The following is a 19,421-nucleotide window of genomic DNA, read 5'->3' as shown; positions in this document are numbered from 1 at the left end:
TGTTACCCGTGAAAATCACGGGTTATCTCTAGGAAAATTAAAAATTTAGATAGTTGATTTTTTTTTTGTGAATATCAAATGAAATCGGAATTTATTTCATCATTGATCATATGCCTATTCTTTAATTTTGATCATCAACTAATAAAGATTCATAAATTTTAGAATTTGATTATGTACGAATTAGAAAACTTAAAACCAAATTAAAATATTGAAATTGCTAGCTGTATAAAAAGTAAATTTACCTGTGGAGTATGCATGAGCATGTCATCAAGAGTTAACCGCTAACCATATGACTTCACCACAAGGTCTTCCTTTCGTATTGCCTACAAAACAAAAGTACAACAAAAAATAATACACAAATTAGTATTTCGTCATTCCAAATTCAAGTTAAAGAAAATACTGCAAATTTTTACCATCCACAAATGATCGTTTTGGAGGAAAACAAATGAGACGTTCTTAAATAGGAGGGGCTAAATAATGTTAATTTGGAAGTTAAATAATGTACAAGAAAATTAGTGTTCACAAACTTTAAATGACATAAATATTAATTAGGAAAAATACAAAAACATTCAAAGGGTTGTATATAGTGGGTTGCTTTATACAATCTTTATGGTGGTAGGAATTATTGCAAAATTAGTATGAGAGTTAAATGGAGTAACGGTTAGGGTAGGGTAGGGAATTAGAAGAGACTTGTGAGAAAATTCGACGATGCTTTTAAGAAAATCATTGGACTTATGTGAAAATTATCGTGGGTTGAACTTAAATAATAGTTGAATATAAAATGCCATAATTTTACGTTTAAGAATATTATTAAGCTCATTTATTTTTCTTTTCAAGTTTGTGTAATTTTAAATAAATAAATAAATGTATAGCTTTTATGAGCTATATTACTATGAAAAATGTTAATCGATTCACTAACATTTCTTTTTATTGCAAAATGGGAATTTTAATTGTAAATTAAGAAATTTTGATGTGAATTTTGATAAGTTACATATTTTTTTTTTTTTGGAATTTTTTAATTCAACCATGAAATATAGTTTGTAATTTGGAAGTTCATGAGTAATAGTTATTAAACGGAGGATTAGTGAATGAAAACTATTGTATGTTTAATAGCCATTATAAACTATTGCTTCCCATCTTTTAATTTGCCTTTTCATTTATTTTTGAGTTATGACTATTATTAAATAAGATAATTCATTAGTGAGAAGCTCAAGAGGTAAAACAAATAGGAAAAAATATTAATGAAAATTACTATTATTATTATTGATCTTAAATAGTGGTTGAAATAAAATGTCATACCTTTACTTTTAAGAATATTATTAAACTTCACAATTATTTTAGTTTTAGTTAAAAGGAATTGTATAACGATCTTAAATAAATAGATATAGGTGTAAATTTTAAGTGGTACAATTTCAGAAAATTTAAGTTTTAACTTTTTACCAAAAAAAAAAAATTACAATATTTTCAACCAATATTTCATCATATGAAAATAAATTTAAAAAAAAACCTATGAAAAACTTTAATCAATTCATTAACATGTTTTATTACAAAACATTCAATTAAAATGTTAATTTTATAAGTTAATGTTATGTTGTCAATTGTCATTAACCAAACAATATAAATTAAAATTAATTAATATTAACCAATCTAAAATAACATGTGGGATAAAATTAAATGGTATAAGTAGCATTTTAACTATATAGTATAGATGTCTGCGTGGAGAATGGTTGGGTAGACGTGTGTCAATCTTAACCAAGGTGACAATGTGAATGTCTATGTGGCTTTTCCACATCCTACGTGGCTTTGTCTAGTTGGCATTTTTAGGATGCCTTTTAATAGTATTTTATAGATGGAAAAAGATGTTATTTTTTACATTTGGGAAATCTCCCTACTATTAGAGGCTCCCCATATAATGGAAATCTGCCTGCATTCATGGGCCTCCTCAAATGAGGAAAGATGGTGCATTTGGGTCACTAAATTTTCGCCAATGCACATGTTCAACATGTGCACTCAGAGCATATGCATCAATGGGGTGACCCAAACCTTCTCTCTCTTTTCCACCTCACTTTCCACTAACTTTTCACACTACCCTCCCCATTTTATAATCGTCTCTTGCACCAATGGGGTTCTCCAACAATTTCTCTTTTCTACATTTATATGTCCCACCACATATTTACTCTCTTATAACAATATTATTTTATTAGGTATTAATGGGTAAAGTGAAAAAGATGGTATTTTTTTACATTTGGGAACCCTCCCTAATATTAGGGGATCCCCATGTAATGGAAACCTACATGCATTTATGGGTCTCCTCAAATGAGGAGAGAGGGTGCATTTGGGTCACTAAATTTTCACCAATGCACATGCTCTCATGGGGTGCCCCAAATCTTCTCTCTCTTTTCCACATCAGTTTCCACTAATTATTTAATCTACCCTCTCCATTTCACAATTATTCCCTACATCAATGGGGTTCCCCAAAGTCATTTTTCTACCTTTTTAAGGCCCACCAAAATTTTTCGACTATAATATTCGATAATTAAAATACGTTGTTCACATTGCTTTTACCTTTTGGGAACCTACCCAATATACTGGGCATCCCCATTTGTTGGGACAGTAAGAGCATTCATGGGACTCCCCATAAGAGGAGAGATGTAGCATTTGGGATACTAAAATTACACTGAAATGGGAAGCTAACCTAACCATGTGCCATTTCTCCTCAAATGGGGAACCCCATTATTGAACACACCCAATAAATAGGGCTCCTCTATTTGTAGGGAAGGTCCCCAAAGAAAAAGTAAGGTATTTTGACTACCAAATTTTTGGGTGTAAATTAATATCGTTGGGGAACCCCATTGTTACACTTTAATGAGCGAGGTATACATTTGAGTATCCGCAAACGTGAGACACCTCATATTTTCTCTTTCTTTTTCTTATTCGTCCACTTCATTTTCCACTAACTTTTCCGTTTATTCTCCTCATTTCATAACTACATATATGCAACAATGAGGTTCCCCAATACACACACAAAAATTTGGGAACCTCTTCAAAAGTAACACAAATTGCCTTACTTTTTTTTGGGAACCTTCCCTAAAAATAGTGGAGCCCCAAATAATAGGGAGGTTGGTGCAACAATGAGGTTGCTCATTTGAGAAAAAAGAAGGTAAAAAGGGAGGTGATTTCTCTCTTTTGCGAATGCTCAAAGGAAGGTCAATCTTACTCTAACGTCTTTCAATTGGGGACATGGATCGATGGATCCACCAATGCACATGCTCTAAGGCATAATAAATAGTAGGGATGTTCATTCATGGTTCGGTGAACCGAACCGAACCGTTTGTACGGTGAACCAAACCGAACTGTTTGTACGGTGAACCGAACATGCAGTTTAGCTACAAGGCGAACCTAAACTGAACCGTTTTATACGGTTCATTTCAGTTCAGCGAACCGCGCAAAACGGTTCGGTTTTACGGTAAACCATAAGCCGTGAGAAACGATTTTTTGTTCAACGGAAACAACAATGGAGATTGAATTTTTGCGCAAGAATCGACTTTTTTGGGGAAGAGTCGAGATTTCAACAATGAACATCAACATTAAACTGAAAACAACAACAATAAATTGAAATTAAAGCTACAACAATGAAAATAGGAATAACTGAAAACAACAATAAGTTGAAATTAAAAGGGGCGTTTGTTTCGCGCATGGGTATGAGTTTGGAATCATTAATCATACCTGAGTGGTATGGGGTCGGAACACCATTCCCCATACCTTGTGTGTGTTTCGATTGTAAGCGGTATGTGTTTGAAACTAAGTTAAAGTTGAAATATGTAAAATCCAATACTTTAAATAATAATTTTAACATATAAAATCATGAAAATAAAGATTTAAACAAATAATTATATAAAATGTTTCGTTTATATTATGTCATAATATTTATTTTCACATTTTTGTTTATTATAATTTGATACCCATGGGTATCAATCTCATATTCACCCCCTCCTTGGGTATGAGATGCTCATACCTCATGGTTTGAGACATTGGTACGAAACCTCCAAATTTGTCAAACAAAATTTTGTACTCCCTCCTATTCTAAATAACTCTCCCTATTTCATTTTTCGTCTATTCACATTACTCTCCCTATTTCCTTATTTGATAAACTTTTATACTTATTTTAATCACCCCACCCCACAACAATACCCCACAATACTCATAATTTATCTTATTTTAATACCTTACCCCACAACAATACTTATTTTAATCATCTTACCCCACAACAATACTTATTTTAATCACGCAATACCTTCCCTCTCTCCAATCTCCTACCCACTACAATACTTTACCATATAATACTCCCCTCTCTTAATTCTCGTGCCCCCATGAAAGGGGAGGGTTATTAAAAATCACAAATTCTCATTGAAGACATGACATATCCGTCACAAGCTGAAGACGGATATCATTTTACCTCACAATGTACCCGCTTTTTCTCTCTTTGCAACACTATTCATGTGGTCCCCTTTCTCCACTAACCCATTTTGTTACCATTTTATCTCACAAAATATCCGTCACAAATGGTAACCCGTCACAAGGGAGACCAATTGATTAAAAATAGGAGAGAGTATGTGTTTGTCTCATTTCAAACCCATACCTTATACATAAAGTTGGCATTAAGGGCCGCGGGCCAGTGGGTGGCACGGCCAGGCACTACGCACGGCACGACACGGCCCGACGAGAAAATCGAGGAAGCACGGGCACGGCACAAATGGGCTTTGAACGGGCTCCGACGCGATTTTCTTCAAAAATCCGTGCCTAGGCATGGCACGGCCCAGGCACGGTGGAGCCCGGCACGCACCAGGCACGACGGGCTTGGCACGGCCCGGCACGAAAAATGACCCGTTTATCATTATTTATTAAATAAAAAGTACATTAATATTTAATAAAATATATATTTAAACCATTAATCATCATTTATTAAACTAAAAGTACACTAATATTTAATAAAATATATATTTAAACCATTAATCATCATTTATTAAACAAAAAGTACTAAAAATATATCAATTATATAACGTTTTTTTTAAAATAAAAAAAAAATATTAAAGCACATGGGCCGCCCCACGGACAAGGCACGAAAAGCCTATGGGCCAGGCACGACCCGAGCACGAAAATGGTCGTGCCTTGAGCGGGCCGCGGCGTAGGTTTGGATCAGTGGGCCTGGCACGGCACGGCCCGAAGAGACCAGTATCCGTGCCTGGGCCGGGCCAATTTTGGGGGAAGGCACAATGGGCCGGCACGCGGGCCGGCCCAACACGACCCATTTCCTACTCTACTTATACATACCTTTTGTGTTTGAACCAAACACCACCTAAAGCTACAACAATGAAATAAGAATTGAAATTAAATAACAAAATAAAGAATCGAAAATCGAGCAAGAATTGAAATTGTTGCAAGAATCGAAATCAAGAACACTTTCACTCTTACGGGTTTGATATCCAGATAATGAATGAGATCTGACAAAAGGAGGCGGCGAGAGGAAGAAGCAAACGGCTAGAGTAGGTAGTGAAAGGAATAAGCAGACGACGATGCAAAATGTGTGTGAGAATTAGGTTTTAGGGTTTTTAAATTTAGAATGTGTGGTGAGAATGAAAAAAATGAGATTCGAGAGGGTGATGGTTTTATTTTTTTAGTCAGATATTTTTTAATAAAAATAAAAGAAAGTATATTTAAGCGGTTCGGTTCGGTTCACTGCGGTTATTATATAGCGAACCAAAACTGAACCGTTGTTCTTGTATGTGTAATGGTTCGGTTCACCGAACTGGTTGTGGCTTAACGGTTCGGTTAACCGAACCATAAAAACAAGCGGTTTTTCCGGTTCGGTTTTTTATGAACACCCCTAATAAATAGTGAATAATGAGTACCTAAAAAAAGGGTGGTGCTCATTCATGGACATGATTTACTCAATCATGGACATGATTTACCAATATGCCCCTACCATCTCAACCCATCTCTTTCAATTCTCGTTCTAATTATTACTCGTTTTTCAAGTTTCAACCACCACCCAGTAACGGGTGACCCAACCACCAACACCGAACCACTAAACCACCTTCCCCACCGCCCCTCCCATGCCCAACTCGTCGGCGGGAAACACCACCCCTCCCCTACCAGACTCGCTGCCCCCCCACACTGTTAAGATACAAATTAAAAAAAAAATTCAACCACGCACCCATTTCCCCCTCCTATACCCACCCTATGCTCTCTGCCGACCACCCCTTCCTCGACCAACGACCCCCATACCAGCACCAAACCTATAGTCTGACGAACACCCTTCACCACTGTCGTCGACCACCTCAGATTTCCGGCAAGGACGACTTACCCATTTTATTCTTACCTTCCACCGTAAAAGAAACATTAATTTCAGACTTAGCTGTGTAGTAATTACGAATGCTAACACCGTTATAGAACAACATAAAGGCGCATTCAAAATTATAGTTGAGATCGAATTGTCGAGTATGAGAATGAAGCTATACTGCAGAATTGGTGAAAAATCCAATTAGTTTAGCATGTTGTACGCTTAATTTAGCAATGACAGCCAGTCAGCCACCATTAATAGATATGAGATTATGCATGCTCACTGAGTAGTTTTTAATCTGAACACCCATAACAATCAATCGTTCGCAATACTGCTTCCCAATTGTTAAACCAATCAAAATAGTACTCTGTAGATAACACTGATAGAATACCCAGAGAAAGGACTTGATATTAGGTTGAAGATATTAGAAAGAAAAAGTGAAACATTAGCTATGTTCACCACACAATTGATACTCGCTAACACGCTACTCCAGCAAAACCTACCTAAGTGTCACGGTGATTCACTCCGTTGTCATTTTATCATTACACCTAGCGATACGACACACACATATATCTCTACCCTTTAAAAATAGGGAACTTGCTGCACTGTAGCAATGAATAGTGTATAGCCAAGTTCTCCCTCTACCGTTGGATTCCCTCCTTGCAATCTCCTCCCTCCATTTCTCTTTTACTCCCAACCACACCTTTACGACATATTCTTGACTCTCATCCACTCCTTTTCATCTCAGTCCTCTTCACTACCAAACAACTCATCGACCTCTCTAACCCTTAATCTTCCTTTTCCCGATTCTTAATAGTTTTGGGTGTTCCTGATTTTGTACAATGGTTGGAACGAAATTCAAGCGAAAGTCTAATCATGAAGCTTCCTAAAGAGGTACTCCGTATATTTTTCAATCTGCTTGTGTATTTCATTTCAAGTGTGTTTTTTGTTGCTTAGTAATAATTAGTTTGGTGTGGATTTCGATTGATGAATGTTTGTATATTTGTATTGGTTTAGATTTTATATTTGTTTGTTCTTGCTTTGGTGAGTGTACTCATGTGATTTGTTTTTCGGTTCATTTGTTTTTTCTTAGCAACATACTCGTATAATTGCGATCTTTGATATTTGATTGTAGTTGTTGGGACGGATGATGAGTAAGATAAGGTTTGTTCAGGCTTTAGATCATATCAATTCGGATATTATTTAGCTTAGGACTTGGAATTCAATCTGAATTTCCTCTACTTCGGTGCGCTGCTACTTTTTCCACCATCAACAGTTACAGGTATGTTGATTCTTGCGTACATTTACAATCCAGTTCTTTTACGAGCTTTTAGTATGTTTTGTTTGGCTATTTCCTACTGGCTTATGTAGTTTGGTTCTGGTTAGTATGGTGAGTATTGATTGGGTTTGTGATCTCTATAGCCTACTTTCTTCTTCACCAGAAAGTTGGTAGCAAACACCACAACAGTGGCTAAATCTTACGCTGTTTTGACAACTTTGATTGTGTAGCTGGATCCTTCAAATCTCCATGTGATTAATTGAAAGGTCAATTGAAGTCGTTTATTTAAATAGCGGTAATTAAATTGCTATTAGTCTTAATATAAGATGGGTCAATAAGGCTTGATAACTTAAACAGGAGTACTTACAATGTAATTACCCTTTTTATTGTGTGAACACCTCGACAACTCAAGCCATTACAACTCCTACCAAGAATTGAACTTTGCACCTGAGTAAATCATCATAATATTTTCGATACTAGAATTGAACTTTGCAACTGAATAAATCATAAAATTTTCGGAACTTGATTCAACATATATAATCGAATTACAACTCGATAAAGATAAATCTACATCCTAGGAACTGTCGAACCTCTGTCTCAGTCAATAGTCTAAGACTTCGCTGGTTCTTATACTCGACACGAATGGATCCTACTATATTTCCGAAACTTGGTTCAACATAATAATCAAATTACAACTCGATAACAGGAAACTGTCGAACCTCAGTCTCAGTCATTAGTCCAAGACTTCATTGGTTCTTCTATTCAAAATACAATAACTGCAACATTTCTAAAAATTCAGAACATAGAGAAACCTCCCGACGACATAATAAAATGTGATACAACTCAAGGAACTATAATCTCCCCAAGTCCTACTTTCTTCTTCACCAGCTCCAGTATCTCCATAGCCTACTTTTCATCTTGGATTGTTCGGTACAGTAGGCTTGACGACTTTAGCAGACAAACTGTATCTATCTAAAACTCTTAAAAAGAATGAACTTGGAGTAATTGTAGCGATGAATAGTGTGCAAGCAAGTCTCCCTCTGCCGTTGGATCTTCCCCTTTGTATCTCGACCCTCCCTTTTTCCTTCACTCACAGCCACATTCTTATCTTTCCATTCTGTCGTTCTAACCTTTCATTCTCATCCAACTCTCTCTTCTCACTCCTTAATACAACTCCTTCCGCCAACCCTAGCAAATCCTCTAAAAAGTCTTTTCTCTGAATTCCGTTTTTTTTTTCATTTATTCAGATCTTTTTCTTTCTTATTTTTGTTAGGGTCTTATAATGATTCCATTTTTTATATTGGTTGTTGTTGGTGCTGTGTGAGATTGGAAATCTCATCGATTTGTTTATGTAGGGGCCCTGCTATTGTAGTATTTAGAGTCAAAGGCAGTTCCTTTATAAACTTAAGTTACATGTTTTGCCTTCCCTTTGGAAGAAAGTTACTTGCGTGCCTCTGTGACAGACTATTTTTCTTTGCACCGACTGCTACTCGTAAATTGTCTTGCTTTTTTGATTCAGATTTAAAATTGGCTTTTTTTTCTTATTGTCAGTATGCAGAGTTGCGAATCGGGAGCCATTGCCTTTTATTTGCCTGTTAATGTGCATTTCATTCCTGCAACTCCTATAGTTTTAAATGGATACACCGGTGTCGCAGTTGTGTTATCAATTTACCCATTTTAAACTGCATTGTTAGTTAGCATTTGGTGACCGTCCATCCACTCAAATGCCTTATTAGCTCTCTCTTAATTATTCATCCTTTGCTCGTTTTATTTCATTTCTACTCGATTACTTATTTCACATGATTCACATTACCTTTGAAGGGCTATGGTTAACTCAATTGGTCATTGTCTCTGCCTTAATGTGTACCACTAATTAGGATCATCATTTTGGTCACGGCTGAGTATCACATCTATCTTGCTTGTTGCGATTTTGGTGGTTCGGAAACTGTGTTTGCCTAATTTTTCCAGTATTTTCTCTTTGTTCGTCTCTGATTTTATTTTGAAAACAGCGTGCGCCCAGCCATTCTGGTGCGCTCTCGTCAAACTGGAGTTTAGGACGGTGTTTTATTGTCCAGGTTTATGAGTTAAAATCAGGCACTCACGCAAAAGGACTGGCTATGTTGACACAGTGCATTATAATGCTTCCTATGTTTTATATTGGTTGTTTACGGTTCCGTGTGAACTTCGCAATCCCATCGTTTATGTTAACCGGTTTTGACACTTCTGCTGGTGGCTAGATTCTAGCTAATAATTTTTAGATATGCTAATGGTGGTTATTATTATAGCTTCCAACGCCTTCCGTGTTGTTGACGGTCCTGCCTGTTTAGTAGATTTTCTTTGCTGGTTAAGGTTTTTTTTTTTTTTCCCCCTATCGTTCCTATTTAGTATCTCATTTTGGACTCCTTGTGTTTAGCATTGATAGGCCATTGGTCAATGCATTCCTGCACCCTTTCGGGGTAAGGAGACGTTGACCGTGAACGATAAATTCTCACATAATAGAATAGTTACGATTTTTAAAATAAGAGAGTTGCAATTGTTGTTCTGGTCAGTCCAATATGAATTTTTACAATGTAAGTCTACATATATGTGGAGAAATTATTGGTGTTTAAACACAATCTAGCTGAACGCTAAATTTTGATTGTTGTCAGTCGTATCTTGTTTTATAATTTGTACTTGTGTTGTTTGTAATTTGCAGATATTGAATCTTGCTCATGACAAGTCGAGTATAGAAAGTAGAGTGCATGCTGTTATAGAGATATTTGTTGAACGCGGCCTGGGCTCACCAGCGGTACCAAACAAAGTGAGCCTCAACCAATTCCATACAGTATAGGAAATGTTGGGAGTATTTCCCTCTTTCTTTGTAGTATATTCTTTGCTCGAGGTGAATTTCATGTTGATTTCTGATGAACTCTGATCCAGTTGGCAATGTAAGTGGTGCAGTTTATTCATTCCATATTTGTTCCTTACTTTCAGTAGTACTCTGTATATTTAGTCAACACTCCAATATTTTTTTGTAGCTCGGTAAATATTTGTTGGTGTTGGTGCCTGGGTATCAGAGGTTGGAGAAGGAGATATCTAAGTCAAAGGCCGCGAGTGGTGGCCGAGAGTGGAAGAGATTTAGGGACGCACATTGTGATATTCCAGTGGAGGTAATATTGCTGCCAGTTTAGGTTTATAAATTTATTGTCCATTAGCTTCTGCTAAGAACTTTCCGTAGTGTTGATTTTTTACTGATTAATCATTGGCTTTATAAACTAATGGTGCATTCCAATGAGAAGAAGTTTATTTAAAGATCTACTCCCTCCTATCCACTCTTTTCTTCCCTATTTCCTAAAACGGATTATTCAGGTTTTCTTCCCCTTTCCTTTTTGAGAAAGTTTTTATTAATATTATACTCTTACCTCTTTCCACTCATCAAACCCCACTATATACTTTATTAATATTTAATTCTAATTATTCCTACCTCTCTCCAATAACCAAACCCCACCCATCTCCTTTATTAATATTTAATCATAATTATTCATACCTCTCTCCAACTACCAAACCCCACTCATATCTTTATCAATATTATACTCCCCACCCTTAATCTCCGTGCCCACTTCAAAGGGGAAAAAAAGGATGGATGGGAGGGAGTATAATTTATGGGGTGAACATGATTGTTGCAGGTTTTAGTGGCTTCAAGTGGTGCATCAGGCCTCGGGGTGAAAAAAACACAAGGTTAGTTGATGAGTCATAATTATATACATATTTATGCCTCCCCTTAATTACTTTTGATACGGTTTTCGTGCTAGTTTATATCATTTACATGCCTTTTATGTTAGAATGTTGATACTTCCGCCTTTTGATGTTTAATGTAGAAATGATGCATTTGAGGAGCAAAGGATTGAAATGGGCATCGTGGAGTGAGCATGAAGGGATACACGAAGCATGGCACGAGAATCCATAAGAACGAAGGAAGAGAAGTTAAGAAGAAAACACGAAGAAAAGAGCTTCTTATTACAAGTGCCTACTTTGAAGAGTCATATATCGAGTTCTACAACAGATTTTCAAGTGATTCTAATTGGAGGTGAAAGCCTATCCTCTTAGCTTTCCAACGCCGCGAAAATCGCTTGTTTCTGACAAGTAACGAAGAAATGGCGGCCGTTTGAAGTTCAGTGCGCGAAGCAGGAAATTGGTGCCTCGATCGAGTCAACCTTGGCTCGATCGAGGAACTTCATGCTCGATCGAGTCACTCTCGACGCGATTGAGGAACCAACCTAATCAACTAAATTTCGCAATGTCGAGAGTTGGGTGTTCTTGAACTTTGGTGCCTCGATCGAGTCACCCTTGGCTCGATCGAGGAACCTTCCAGTTTTATAATTCCCGCAACTTTCCAGTTTTATAAATACCAAAACTCGTACCCTAGGTTATTTTATGCTTTATTTTCAGTAGGTTTAATATAGATACCTTAGAAAACTCTCTAAAATACTTAGTTTAGTTTATTTATTGTTCTTACTTCCGGATCTAGCTATTTACGGTATTGTTCTTAATCTTTCCTTTATTATTAGTCATTTATTTCATTGTTCATCTTTTATGCTTGCAATCATGTTTCTTATTAATGTTATTGTTGTTCTTCTTTCTATTATGCGTAGCTAAATCTCTTATCTAGGGTGAAAGGGGATCTAGGTTGTTAGAAAAGGGATTATTATGAATTGATTGTTAAATTGCTCTTAATTGTTGTTTGATTATCGTATTACTTCCAATTAGTTAATTACTGATCAGAATTGATTAATTAGTCTTGCATAAACTAGGATTATCACCGACCGGGTTAAGACTAGTATAGGCCACGATAATTGAATAGAGATAATTTAATGATAGCGACCGCATGTTAAATTAGATCTAAAAGAAATATTGAATCGACCGATCATATGACTTTCAACAATATACATTGCTCAATCAATGAATTAAATTCTACCCTTTGACGACGACCTAGTGAACCCGATCCCTAGACCTTTTAATATTATTGTTATTCATCTTTTATTTACTTGCAATTAGTTGATTAGCATACAAACGATCAAACCCCCAAAATTGGTTACCTTAAGACGAAATTAAATATAATCAAACTAGATAATCACCGCCTCCCTGTGGATTCGACCCTGACTTACCGCTAGCTATTTTGTTAGTAGTAGTTTAGGTTTACTTTGATTAAGGTGATACGACTTTAACCTTATCAAATTTGGCGCCGTTGCCGGGGAGGCAACAATTGTTCTGTTTGTTTTTTTTTTTTGTCTTTTGTTTCAGGGAACTTCAGTTCCTTGAGACAGTTTTATCTTTTCTTGTTGTTTTCGTGTATGCCCAGGTCTAACAGGTTAGAGATCCTACCGTTTGATCCCGAGCCAGAAAAGACTTTTCGCTACAGACGAAAATTTCAAAGAGAAGTAAGTCAAGTGGAAGACTTGAGTACACTTGACTACGAGCGGTATACTTTCGCAAAAGACTCGTCCTTAGAAGAGGACACACTTATTTCTGCAGCTGTGACTTCTATAACACCAAAGATGCCTACATTAGCAAGTCACTCCGAACCCACGGTTGATTCTATTCCTAAAGGCTTCAAGCTCCCTACCGCTGATAAGGGAACTTTTGAGATCAAGCCTTCTTACATAAGCTTGATAGAGAGGAATTTATTTGGAGGAAAAGCAGGAGAGGACCCCGCAAAGCATATGGAGAAATTCGTTACTTATTCTTTGTTCTATTCCTTTAATAATTTGGGGTGTCTCAAGATCGGGTCAAGCAAACTCTCTTCCCTTTCTCTTTGAGAGATGATGCAGCTGAGTGGTTAAGGGACTTAGACATGGAGACCGACGCGATTACCAACTGGACTTCTCTAGCTCTTGCATTCTACAAAAGGTATTTTCCACCACAGAAGACTAATGCATTGAGAAGTCAGATTACAAGTTTTAAACAGGGTCCTACTGAGGATTTTAATGAAGCTTGGATACGGTTCAAAAGACTAGTGCGGTCCGTACCTCACCATGGATTTGAGATTTGGTTCCTTTGCAACCAGTTTTACAACGGGTTGTATGATGATCATAGAGCTTTACTTGATTCTGCTGCTAATGGGAGATTCCAAGATAACACTAATGACAGTAATGCTTGGAAGTTGATTGATCAGATTGCTACTCACACGGTGAGTATGGTAACCCCCAGAGGAAGTAAGAGAGGAAGTGGCTCGAGATAGTGCGGTCGCGGCACGTTGGAGACTATATTGGCTCAAATAGCTGAATTGAAGACTACCTAATCCTTGGGTAAGCAAGAGATGGTTCATATGGTTCAACAAGAAGTGTCCTGCGAGAGATGTGGTATAGATGGCCACACTGCGGCCAAATGTATGGGTACTATTGAGCAAGTTCAGGCCTTCCAATCTTTCAAGCAAGGTACACCGTATTCTAATTTCTTTCAAGCTCCTCAACAAGGTACCTATATTATTCCTCCAAATCGTGGTAATCAGCCACAAGGAGGTTATCAAAGGCCAAATCAAGGAGGTTTTCAACAATTTCAACCTCCTCCTCAAGTTCCAAGTAATGAAGTATCGGAGTTAAAAGCTCTATTGCAACAAACTTTGATGATGCTGCAAAAGCAAACGGCTCAAATCTCCGAACTTATGGCTCATAATAAGATGTTGGATACTCAAGTTGCTCAAATGGCGGCTCAAAATCCATCAAAACAGTCCGGTCTTCCTCCTCAAGGTAAACAAGCTCATGAGCAAGTTAATGCAATTTCTTTAAGGAGCGCTACTTCTTATAACGGTCCGGACATGCCCATTAAAGATGATGAAGCTCCATACATGCATCCTAAGGGGTTGGGAAATTTGGAGCTAAGTGACGATGAAAAAGAAACTTTCAAAGATGAAACACGAGATTTGACGAAAAGCAAAAAAGACGAAGGAGTCGAACCCGCAAAGGTTCCTCGATCGAGTCGCCCGGCTCGATCGAGGAACCAGCGTGCTCGATCGAGTCACCTCTCGACTCGATCGAGGCACCTCTTCGACAGATGGCGGTGTTTCAAAAGTTGTTTCTAAGGTCAAGCCAGCCGAGCCCATAACTATTGCACTACCTTTTCCTCATCGACAACAAAAATCCAAGCTGGATAAGCGGTTTGGAAGGTTTATGGAGGTAGTAAAGAATCTTCAAGTGACGAGTGCCATTTCTTGAATTGGTAACTCAAGTGCGGCGTATGCTAAATTTTTAAGAGAAATCTTATCAAAGAAGCGGTCTTTTGATGAAGTGGAGACAGTAGCATTTACTCGGGAGTGCGTGGCCGCATTGCAAGCTAACTCACCACCAAAGCTTAAGGATCCAGGGAGTTTTTCTATTCCTTGTCATATTGGTAGTATAGCTATTGATAGAGCCCTTTGTGATTTAGGGGCTAGTGTTAGTGTCATGCCGTATTCAATTTGCAAAAAGTTAAATATGGGTCAACTCCGTATTACTAATATGACCTTACAAATGGCCGACAGATCTTTAAAGAAACCTATGGGTGTCTTAGAGGATGTGCCCGTTAGAGTAGGGAAGTATTTCATTCCAGTTGACTTTATTGTTATGGATATGGCTGAGGACTCTCAAGTACCCATCATTCTTGGTAGACCATTCCTTCACACTGCAGGAGCACTCATAGATGTTAGAGATGGTAGTCTGACACTAAGAGTTGGGGATGACACTATTAGATTTGTTCTTGATAATACTTTAAAACGTCCTCCTGATTTAAAAGCTTCTTGTCATATGATTAATGCTCTTGATCCTACTTTTGATGATTGTCTTGCTTTATGTTTTGATAGGAATCCATATGACGCCCCTGCTGCTGCGTCATATCCATGGAGCAAGGAAGTGGATGAGATAGAGAAGCTGATTTATGGAGATGATCCTCTTCCGAGATGGTTTCTGTTTGTGTTGAGAGTGTTGAAATAGAAGCTGAATTGGATGCTTTGGAAGCTGAGATTTTCAAAAAGGAGTCAGTTAGAGTTTTTGATGAAGCTTTTATGACAGACGAAGTGCCTTATCTCCTTCCTCAAGAAGATGACCTGAAGAACGATGAACATTGTTCATATTTTATATTAGACTTTGAGTTTGATGAGCCAGGACATTTTACATTGTTTTTATTCTTTGCTTGGACTTTTTATTGGTGCTACTTATGTTTGTGTGTAGCACATGCGCTACTTTTTGATTTACTATTACGAGCTTTAACTTGTATTGATTATGACTTGTATGCGCATTTATTTTAAATGCAGGAAATCTGCTCGACAGGAAGGTTCCTCGATCGAGTGTCATGAGGCTCGATCGAGTCACCTCGTCTTTTGGGTCAATAACGTAGCCAGACGATGATAGGATTTGCGCGGATGATTCATTTCCCCCGTTTTGCTCCTGGTTTGGGGGAATCATAAGTTCTTACCCGGTATTCTCTTCCCTTGTAGCTTCTTTTATTGTATTGGCTTTTTCTTCTCCATTCCTTTTGTTAGTTGTGTCCTTTAGGTTGCTGGATTTTTGTGTGATTGCTATGTTGTAGGCGTCACAATGAGGACACTGTGACATTTAGGTTTGGGGGAGGGTCTTTTATAATGTTGTGTGCTTTTTATTTATGTTGTGTGCATTTATATAAAAAATCCATAAAAATTAAAAATTTTATAAAATACAAAAAACATGTTTTTCCTTTGTTTTAGGTCGAGTCTTGGTGAATTGAATAACAATGATGTTAAATTGCATTGTTTTTGCATTTGAATCCCAAATAGTTGTTCATGTCCATTGTTTTGACTCGTTAGCCATGAAAACAAAGCTCATAATTCAAGTCTTAACCATATTGACATGCCTTATATTGATTAGATTTGACACAATTACGTTGGTAAACTACTTAAATTCTGAGGTCTATAGAGCTTCCTAGGCCAGGAACATCAATAAACTGGTCTCATTGTCAATTAGGCTTGAGTGTGGTTTCTCCTTGTGGAATGTGTAATATCAAACTGCATAAGTGTGACATTGATTTCTTGATACTTCTATTGCTTTCATTTGACTAAGTACATGTGGATAGGCGATTCTTATCGTTCAAATAAGCCTTACATTAGCTTTTGTTAGCCCGTTTGAACCCTTGTAGCCAATATTAATTACATCCTATTAGCTACAATCCAAGAATTTGCCTACCTTTTCGGGACAGTCGCAGTTGCTTGTTTATCATGTTTATTTTGCTATTATGGTTGGGTTGGGACTTATTGTTGTCATGTGGGTATAGCAAAATACTTTTAGCGATTGTGTTGTATCCTTGTGTTGGAAAAAGAAAAAATATGAAGCAAAAAAAAAAAAGAAAAAAGAAAAAAGAAGAAAAAGAAAAGAAGAAAGAAAAAAATAGAAAAATAGAAAAAGAGGAAAGAAAAGAAAAGAGATTGCTTCATTTAGTTTTGTCAAGGATCAAAAGGATGGTTGTTAGAGTCTAATGCATAATTGGAGAGTAATTTATTAGCTCTCATATGTTGTAAAGTTGAGATCATTTCTCTAAGTTGGGTGCATTTATTATCAAAGATTTTGTTTTTGTTTTGGTTAGCGCTGCGACTACCGTCTTAGCTCCACATATCCATAACGTGCTTTGGTACAAACCATTTCTATCCCTTTAACCCATTTGCCACCCTTATTGTCCTTGATACATGTACTTTTGTCTACATATGTGATTGCATATTAGTTGGGGGAAATCTCTATCACATTAGATTGCATGCATGTTTCATAAGTTGAGTGAGTGTTTCTACTTCTTTCTATCTTCACATATAACTCACCCTGTATATTTATGAGTGCATGAGTGAATCCGCGAGAATCCGACTAATTTGTCTTGCAAGATCGAAAGGTATTTGGCATTTGTCTATAGTATGGTGACTGAGACTTGAGCTATGTTTTCTATTTCCCGTACCTTTGAATTTGTTTTATTGGTACACTTTAGTCATTAATTTATTCTGAGATATGGATAGCTTGGGATTTGTATGTGCATTAAACATTAGCTCTGAGTCGTTTATTCGCCATTTGTATGATTGCCTTTTGTATTGCGTGATGTTTTGCTTGAGGACAAGCAAAGAGATGGTTTGGGGGAGTTTGATGAGTCATAATTATATACATATTTATGCCTCCCCTTAATTACTTTTGATACGGTTTTCGTGCTAGTTTATATCATTTACATGCCTTTTATGTTAGAATGTTGATACTTCCGCCTTTTGATGTTTAATGTAGAAATGATGCATTTGAGGAGCAAAGGATTGAAATGGGCATCGCGGAGTGAGCATGAAGGGATACACGAAGCATGGCACGAGAATCCATAAGAACGAAGGAAGAGAAGTTAAGAAGAAAACACGAAGAAAAGAGCTTCTTATTACAAGTGCCTACTTTGAAGAGCCATATCTCGAGTTCTACAACAGATTTTCAAGTGATTCCAATTGGAGGTGAAAGCCTATCCTCTTAGCTTTCCAACGCCGTGAAAATCGCTTGTTTCTGACAAGTAACGAAGAAATGGCGGCCGTTTGAAGTTCAGTGCGCGAAGCAGGAAATTGGTGCCTCGATCGAGTCAACCTTGGCTCGATCGAGGAACTTCATGCTCGATCGAGTCACTCTCGACTCGATCGAGGAACCAACCTAATAAACTAAATTTCGCAATGTCGAGAGTTGGGTGTTCTTGAACTTTGGTGCCTCGATCGAGTCACCCTTGGCTCGATCGAGGAACCTTCCAGTTTTATAATTCCCGCAACTTTCCTTAAGTCGGTTATGTATTGCTATAAATACCAAAACTCGTACCCTAGGTTATTTTATGCTTTATTTTCAGTAGGTTTAATATAGATACCTTAGAAAACTCTCTAAAATACTTAGTTTAGTTTATTTATTGTTCTTACTTCCGGATCTAGCTATTTACGGTATTGTTCTTAATCTTTCCTTTATTATTAGTCATTTATTTCATTGTTCATCTTTTATGCTTGCAATCATGTTTCTTATTAATGTTATTGTTGTTCTTCTTTCTATTATGCGTAGCTAAATCTCTTATCTAGGGTGAAAGGGGATCTAGGTTGTTAGAAAAGGGATTATTATGAATTGATTGTTAAATTGCTCTTAATTGTTGTTTGATTATCGTATTACTTCCAATTAGTTAATTACTGATCAGAATTGATTAATTAGTCTTGCATAAACTAGGATTATCATCGACCGGGTTAAGACTAGTATAGGCCACGATAATTGAATAGAGATAATTTAATGATAGCGACCGCATGTTAAATTAGATCTAAAAGAAATATTGAATCGACCGATCATATGACTTTCAACAATATACATTGCTCAATCAATGAATTAAATTCTACCCTTTGACGACGACCTAGTGAACCCGATCCCTAGACCTTTTAATATTATTGTTATTCATCTTTTATTTACTTGCAATTAGTTGATTAGCATACAAACGATCAAACCCCCAAAATTGGTTACCTTAAGACGAAATTAAATATAATCAAACTAGATAATCACCGCCTCCCTGTGGATTCGACCCTGACTTACCGCTAGCTATTTTGTTAGTAGTAGTTTAGGTTTACTTTGATTAAGGTGATACGACTTTAACCTTATCATTAGTGGGCAAAGAATGTAGTAAATTTAATTGTTTTAGCTTATAATATATGAGGGAATTTAATACACGGTGACATTCTTTGAGAGGGTGCTGAAGAGAAGCAAAATTAGGAAAATTAACTTGCAGGATGTTTCAACAGAAAATCCTCCAGTCCATCAATTGGCACATGACTTGTCGTGGATGCTGCCACCTCTTCTG

General features: G+C 36.9%; 1 long non-coding RNA gene across 2 annotated transcripts; it reads left to right on the top strand.

Moving 5' to 3' along the window:
* Positions 1 to 6,917: 6,917 nt before the first annotated feature.
* Positions 6,918 to 9,220, top strand: LOC141609329 (uncharacterized). 2 transcript variants are annotated; one of them, XR_012527360.1, is made up of 3 exons: positions 6,918 to 7,234; positions 7,515 to 7,622; positions 9,171 to 9,220. It is a non-coding gene; the product is annotated as an uncharacterized LOC141609329 (long non-coding RNA). The 2 variants fall into 2 exon arrangements; XR_012527359.1 differs by having other exon boundaries at positions 6,976 to 7,234; positions 7,476 to 7,622.
* The last annotated feature ends 10,201 nt before the right edge of the window (positions 9,221 to 19,421 follow it).

Source organism: Silene latifolia, chromosome 10 (genome assembly GCF_048544455.1).
Source record: "Silene latifolia isolate original U9 population chromosome 10, ASM4854445v1, whole genome shotgun sequence".
Lineage (NCBI taxonomy): Eukaryota > Viridiplantae > Streptophyta > Magnoliopsida > Caryophyllales > Caryophyllaceae > Silene > Silene latifolia.
The sequence above is the reverse complement of the archived record's forward strand: the minus strand, read 5'-3'. Positions and strand labels throughout refer to the sequence as shown.